We start from the raw sequence: 6522 nt of genomic DNA on the forward strand, positions 1-6522 counted from the left end.
ATGACCCTCGGGCTCCGGAAACCCAAGGGAAAAAAGGCTTAGGAGGCAAATGTTAAAACCAAGGTTGGGTCTTGCTGGAGGAGTTTTATTCAAAGCGAACTGTCAAGGGGGTCCCATACACCCAGCCGCGTAAGGAACGCAAAATCAAGGAACATAACACCGGTATGACGGAAACTAAGGCGGCAAGAGTGTAACAAAACACCAGGAATAAGGCCGAGCCTTCCACCCTTTACCAAGTATATAGATGCATTAATTAAATAAGAGATATTGTGATATCCCAACACAATCCTGTCCGTCATGGTGCAATCCTCGACTTCACCTGCAACTAACAACGCTATAAGAGGGGCTGAGCAAAGCGGTAACATAGCCAAGCAACGGTTTGCTAGGAAGGGTGAAGAGGTTAGAGGCTGACATGGCAGTTTGGAAGCCTTGATCAACAAGAGATTGGTAGCGCGGCATAGCGATAGAACGAAGCAACTAGCATAGCAATGATAGTAGTGAGATCCAGGGTGATGGTCATCTTGCTTGAAATCCCGCTAGGAAGAAGAATGAGTCCATGAAGAATACGAACGGACGAAGACGAACCAAGCGTAGACGAATGAACCCTCACGATTGCAATGAAACAGGAACTATCGAGAAGAAGCACAACCGGAAAGAAGCAAACACCATGGTAAACACACAACACATAGACATGGCATGATGCTCAACCAAGTATGATGCAAGACAAAGGCTAGATGAGGCTACTCATGGCAATGGATGATGCATACAAGAACAACACATCAAAGCAAGTTTAAATGAGGCCGGTACAACATATAACAAATCCGGTAAGTCCTCATATGCAAATTCAAAATTGGTCGAGATCTGAATAAACCTTATGTTCAAGTAGTTTAACAGCAAGTTAAAATGCACCAAGATGATCTACACGAAATTATAGGCAAGTTCCATATAAAGTTCATTTAATTCGGAGCTACGGCCTAGAAGATATGAGCAAAACAAGTCAAACATGGCATTGATGCAAAATGCATTCAAACATCAAGCAAACACTCTCAAAACATGTATGCAACATGATAAGATGAAACTACATGCAAAATAAAGCAAGTTTCATATAGAGCATGCTCAACACGGAGCAACGGTGCAACACATACTCCAAATGATATAACCACAATCTGCCCAAAAGAGCAAGTAGGCACTTGGCAAACATCAAAACAACATGCTACAGGAATCTTATGAGCACAAACTTGACATGCACTTCATGTACAGATAACATACTTCAAATATAATTAAAGGTTCAGGTCCATAAGCATCAATATCAAACCAATATGATCAATGCAAAATGCAACTTTATAACACAACAACATATACATGAGCAGAGTTAATATGATGGCAACTTGAGAGCAAGAAAGAGACAAGCTACAACAAGTAAACATAGCAACCAAGGCCATGGAATCAAAGTACACATAACAAAGAGAAAATAACATCATGGCATCATAAGCATATGGCTCATGTATTAGTGGGAACCAACATGACAAGATTGAATGTTGAACCAGTTTCAGCAAGTGTAAAACAGCAACATTATGATAGCATGTTTGCAAGCATGAAATAGAGGCATATGATCTCCAAAATTAACAACCATGGCACATAAACAAAGTACTCATAGCATACTACAAAACATGTAATTGGAGCATCTCCAAAATAGGCATGTATCACTCAATAACAAGCTCACAGCAAAGCATCGTGAAGTTAACAGGAATCTGGAACATTATATAAGCATGTTCATGGCAATAAAAACATATGATACAGGACATATATGAGGCATCAAAAGGCATGGAATGATAGATCATAACATAGAAAAGAAAACATCTCAACTAAGCATCTCCAGATTATGCATGGATTAATTTGTAGCATCAAGTAAACATGGCAACATGATATAGCAGTTTCAGCATTGACAGAAAGTTAACAGGAAGTGGCCCACTTCACAAGCTTGATGCACTCACTATAGGGCATATAAAAATACATGGATTGCACCTCTATAAACATGGCATAAATATGCTCCTAAAACATGTAGACATCATGCTCATAGGATGCACACACCAAATGCAACAAAAATGAAAAAACAGAAAGTTATAACAGTTTTCAGTAGTTAACAGCAACATGCACTTTTGCAACAGGGTTTAAGATATCAAGATGCACCCTAAAATGAATGCAAAGCACACCAGCGTGTAGACCATGAAGAGCAGAACATGTGAATATCAAGATCATCATCATAACATTAACAGAGACAAAGTTGTGGCACTCACCAGATGCACAAATGATGTTAACAATCAGCAGATTCCAGCAGTAAACATCATGTAGCACTCTTGCAACGATGATTAGGGTATCAATATGGACACAAATAAGCATGCCACAATGGATAGAAATGAAGAGCATCTCACAGTGAACATTTTGATATATCATATGCACAAAACAAAGCTACGATCATGGAGATATGATGCAATGAACATGGCATGAAAATGTTGCAGATCCAGGGACTTGGAAGAAATTCACCTCCGAAACGGATCTATGGTTTCGGGCACGGACTTCGAGACGGGGCCGGAGTTGCATCCGCAAGGTGGCGAGGTGCTCGCTGGCGGAGGGGCTCCGGTCGGCGAAGCGGGCGGTGGCAGTCTCTGATAGTGCGGGCGACGGGGAGGCGCAACGGGGTGCTCCTCCCCAAGATCGGGAAGCCGGAGGCGAGGCGCATGGCAGAGGGGAGGCGCAGCACTGCGCGGGTCAGCGGCGGGGTTCGATGGGGAAGCGCGGGCACTCGGGCGGGGCGGCGGAGCTGGCGGCGGTCGGGCGCGGGTTCGGGCGCGGAGGCGAGCGGGCGCTCAGGCGGTGGCGGCCGGATGGGCTTCGGGGGCCCGCCCCGGGCCTGGTGGGCCGGCGGAGGCGCGCGGTGACCGGGGCCACGTGGCGGCTGCGGAGTGGCTGCGGGGGAGGCTGGAGGCGTCCAGATGGCGGCGGACATGTCCGGCTACGGGAGGAGGGAGATGGACTAGGGTTAGGGTGGATTCATCCGCGAATTTCGGGGGAGGGTGTGTTTATATAGGTAGAGGGAGCTAGGAGAGTCCAAATGAGGTGCGGTTTTCACCCACACGATCATGATCGAATGGCGGAGAGTATGGAGGGGAGTTAGATGGGCTAGGTGGGCTGTGTGAAGAGGTGCTGGGCTGTAAAGAGAAGGGGGGGTCTCGGTTAGCTCGGTTAACCGTTGGGCATCAAACGACCTCCAAATGGAACGAAATTTGACGGGCGGTCTACCGGTGATATACCAAGGCCACACGGAAAATCTCGGCCCATTTCGAGAACGTTTTTATCCCGCTCACGAAACAAGGTCTTAGAGGGGCGACGGGCGCGTGCGAGTGTGTCTGTGTTCAGAACGGACAACGGAGAGAACCAGGGGGACCCGAACGGATGCAAGTTTTGAAAAACATGCAGATGAAATGGAGATGATGACATGGCAAAGTACAACACGCAAGAAAATGACATGGCAACAACGGCGAATAACTGGAAGACACCTGGCGCATCGGATTCGGGGCGTTACATGATCGTCTCACGCCGCATCACGACAGTCAGTTTTCTGCTTTCTCTACTAAGGTGCTCATCCGGATAAACCGGGACATAATCGCAGTAGTTCTCCCTTTACTACCCTAGCCGATATAGCGGAACGTAAGGTAGTAAGCACAGGAGCCGGGCAACCCAACTATTGACCAAAGACATGATTCGGAGCCGATGCATATAATACTAAAGTTCAGGGTGCCGAACTATACTATAAAAAAGTGTTCGGACTTTGTTGCCGTATTATGGGACGTAATGAAGCCCCTGGCGAATTAAGGCGTACCAGAGTGTATGGGTGCAATTGATAAGAATATCAAAACAACAAAGTGATAGCCTAATGCCACAAAAATTGGGCCACAAAGTCTTTTCTATTATAATTTGATTAATACGTCAAAGCATATTTGTACAAGTAGTGCGATAAGCAACATGGCTATTTTAACATGCCACGACCAAGGGAGAGCTACGTGCGGGTTCTTAAAACAGGTATAACAATCGTTTAAAGAGACCACCCGGAAATTCCCTTATACGTCAATGCTTCTTGCCGTCTTGGTGTATTCGTCCCTTGATAGGTCCGACAATCAGGCCACCAGGAAAGGCATGGGAAAAAGAAACCTGAAAAGAAAAAGAAAAAGTGAAAGTATGTGGGTCCAGGGGAGATTGAGCCGTATTATGGACCACGATCTAGCTGTGCCTCCATCTATGCCCATGGTATTTTGAGTGTGTAGTTATGTACGCGCGGTACGAGTGCCGCCATTTGGTCGGGACTGGGATGGAGGCCGAATTGCTAGTCAAGCTCTTGACGAGCTGGACTGTCCTGCTACACAGTAGTTCGGACTAGTTTGACAGTGTGCGAGAGCTTGGCCGCCAAATTAAGTTTCTGCCTGAAAAGGTCGCTCTGTGCTTCTGCTGCGAGGGCAGCGGTGTGCTCCTCGGTATGGAGGGAGCGTGCCGTATTTCCATTGACTGTTATGACACTGCGTGGTCTAGGCATCTTGAGCTTGATATAAGCATAGTGTGGCACCGCATTGAATCAAGCGAATACCGTTCGTCCGAGTAGTGCGTGATAGCCACTACGGAAGGGGACGATATCGAAGATCAACTCTTCGCTTTGGAAGTTGTCCGGGGATCCGAAGACCACCTCCAATGTGATTAAGCCCATACATCGGGCCTCTACACCTGGTATGACACCTTTAAAGGTGGTTTTTGTGGGCTTGATCCTTGAGGGATCAATACCCATTTTGCGCACTCTATCCTGATAGAGCAGGTTCACGATGCTGTCACCGTCCATGAGGACTCGTGTAAGATGGAATCCATCAATGATTGGGTCGAGGACCAGTGCGGCTGAACCGCCATGACGGATACTGGTCGGATGGTCCCTGTGATCGAATATGATTGGGCAGGACGACCATGGGTTGAACTTTGGGGCGAGTGGCTCAATCGTGTAGACGTCCCTGAGCGCGCACTTGCGCTCCCTCTTGGGGATATGGGTAGCGTATATCATGTTCACTCTTTTAACTTGGGGGGGGGGGGACTTCTTCTATCCCCCTGTGTTCGGTGGCCGGGGCTCCTCATCATCGTCCTTGCTTTGCGACCCCTTCTCACTGTTCTCGACATTTAACTTGCCGGCCTGTTTAAAAACCCAACATTCTCTGTTGGTATGATTGGCTAGTTTATCAGGAGTGCCGTGGATTTGACATGGATGATCAAGTATGCGGTCCAAGCTGGACGGGCCCGGATTGTTTCTTTTATATGGCTTCTTCCACTGATCGGACTTAGAGCCACTAAATCCGGCGTTGACCGCCGTGTCTTTGGTGTTGTCACCGTTGCTTCGACGCTTGTGTCTGTTGCGTTGGGGCTTGCCGTTGCTGTTTCTGACTTCAGAAGTGCTAGGTTCGCTTGTAGTGTTATTGCTACGGGCTAGCCAGCTATCCTCGCCCGCGCAGAAGTGGGTCATAAGCGTCGTGAGGGCTGCCATGGACTTCGGCTTTTCTTGGCCGAGGTGTCAGGCGGTCCATTCGTCATGGATGCTATGTTTAAAGGCCGCTAGGGCTTCTGCATCCGGACAGTCGATGATCTGGTTCTTTTTAGTTAAGAATCTAGTCCAAAATTTCCTGGCTGACTCTCCGGGCTGTTGAACTATGTGACTTAAGTCGTCGGCATCCGGAGGTCGCACATATGTGCCCTGGAAGTTGTCGCAGAAGGCGTCTTCCAAGTCTTCCCAGCTGCCAATTGAGTTTTCGGGCAAATTATTCAACCAGTGCCGAGCAGGTCCCCTGAGTTTTAGCGGGAGGTATTTGATGGCGTGAAGATCATCTCCGCGGGCCATATGAATATGGAGGAGAAAATCCTCAATCCATACCACGGGGTCTGTTGTCCCATCATATGATTCGGCGTTCACAGGTTTAAACCCTTCCGGGAATTCATGTTCCATTACTTCATCAGTGAAGTAAAGGGGGTGTGCGGTGCCTTTATATCGGGCCAAGTCACGACGTAGCTCGGATGGAGTTTGCCTGCAGTTTTTGGCCCAGGCGTGGTGATGTTTGTCACGTCCGGCCGGATGGCCATCGTCACGCATCAGGGCACGCCCCCGCGATCCATAGATCGATCTGGTCTGACCTGCTCTGTTTTTAGGTCATGCCGCAGGTCATATGTGTATCCTCGAGCTGCTGTGTCTCTGTTTTTACGGTGAGGTAGTGCAGGCTGGTGTTCGGCTTGAGTTGCCGCTTTGTCCCGGTCACGTGGTGGTCGGTCAGCCGCATTACGCGCTGGCAGGACGGGCTCCAGCGCCTCGTCATCGAATTGGGGTAACAATTTGCGTTTCAGGTAACTTTTGTTTGGGTGCTCGAAGCCGTATTCCTCGGCCGCTAGGACATCAGTCCATATATCGTTGAGCAGATCTTGATCAACTTGAAGCTGCTCCTCCTT

The sequence above is a fragment of the Triticum dicoccoides genome, chromosome 4B, assembly GCF_002162155.2.
Source record: "Triticum dicoccoides isolate Atlit2015 ecotype Zavitan chromosome 4B, WEW_v2.0, whole genome shotgun sequence".
Classification (NCBI taxonomy): Eukaryota; Viridiplantae; Streptophyta; class Magnoliopsida; order Poales; family Poaceae; genus Triticum; species Triticum dicoccoides.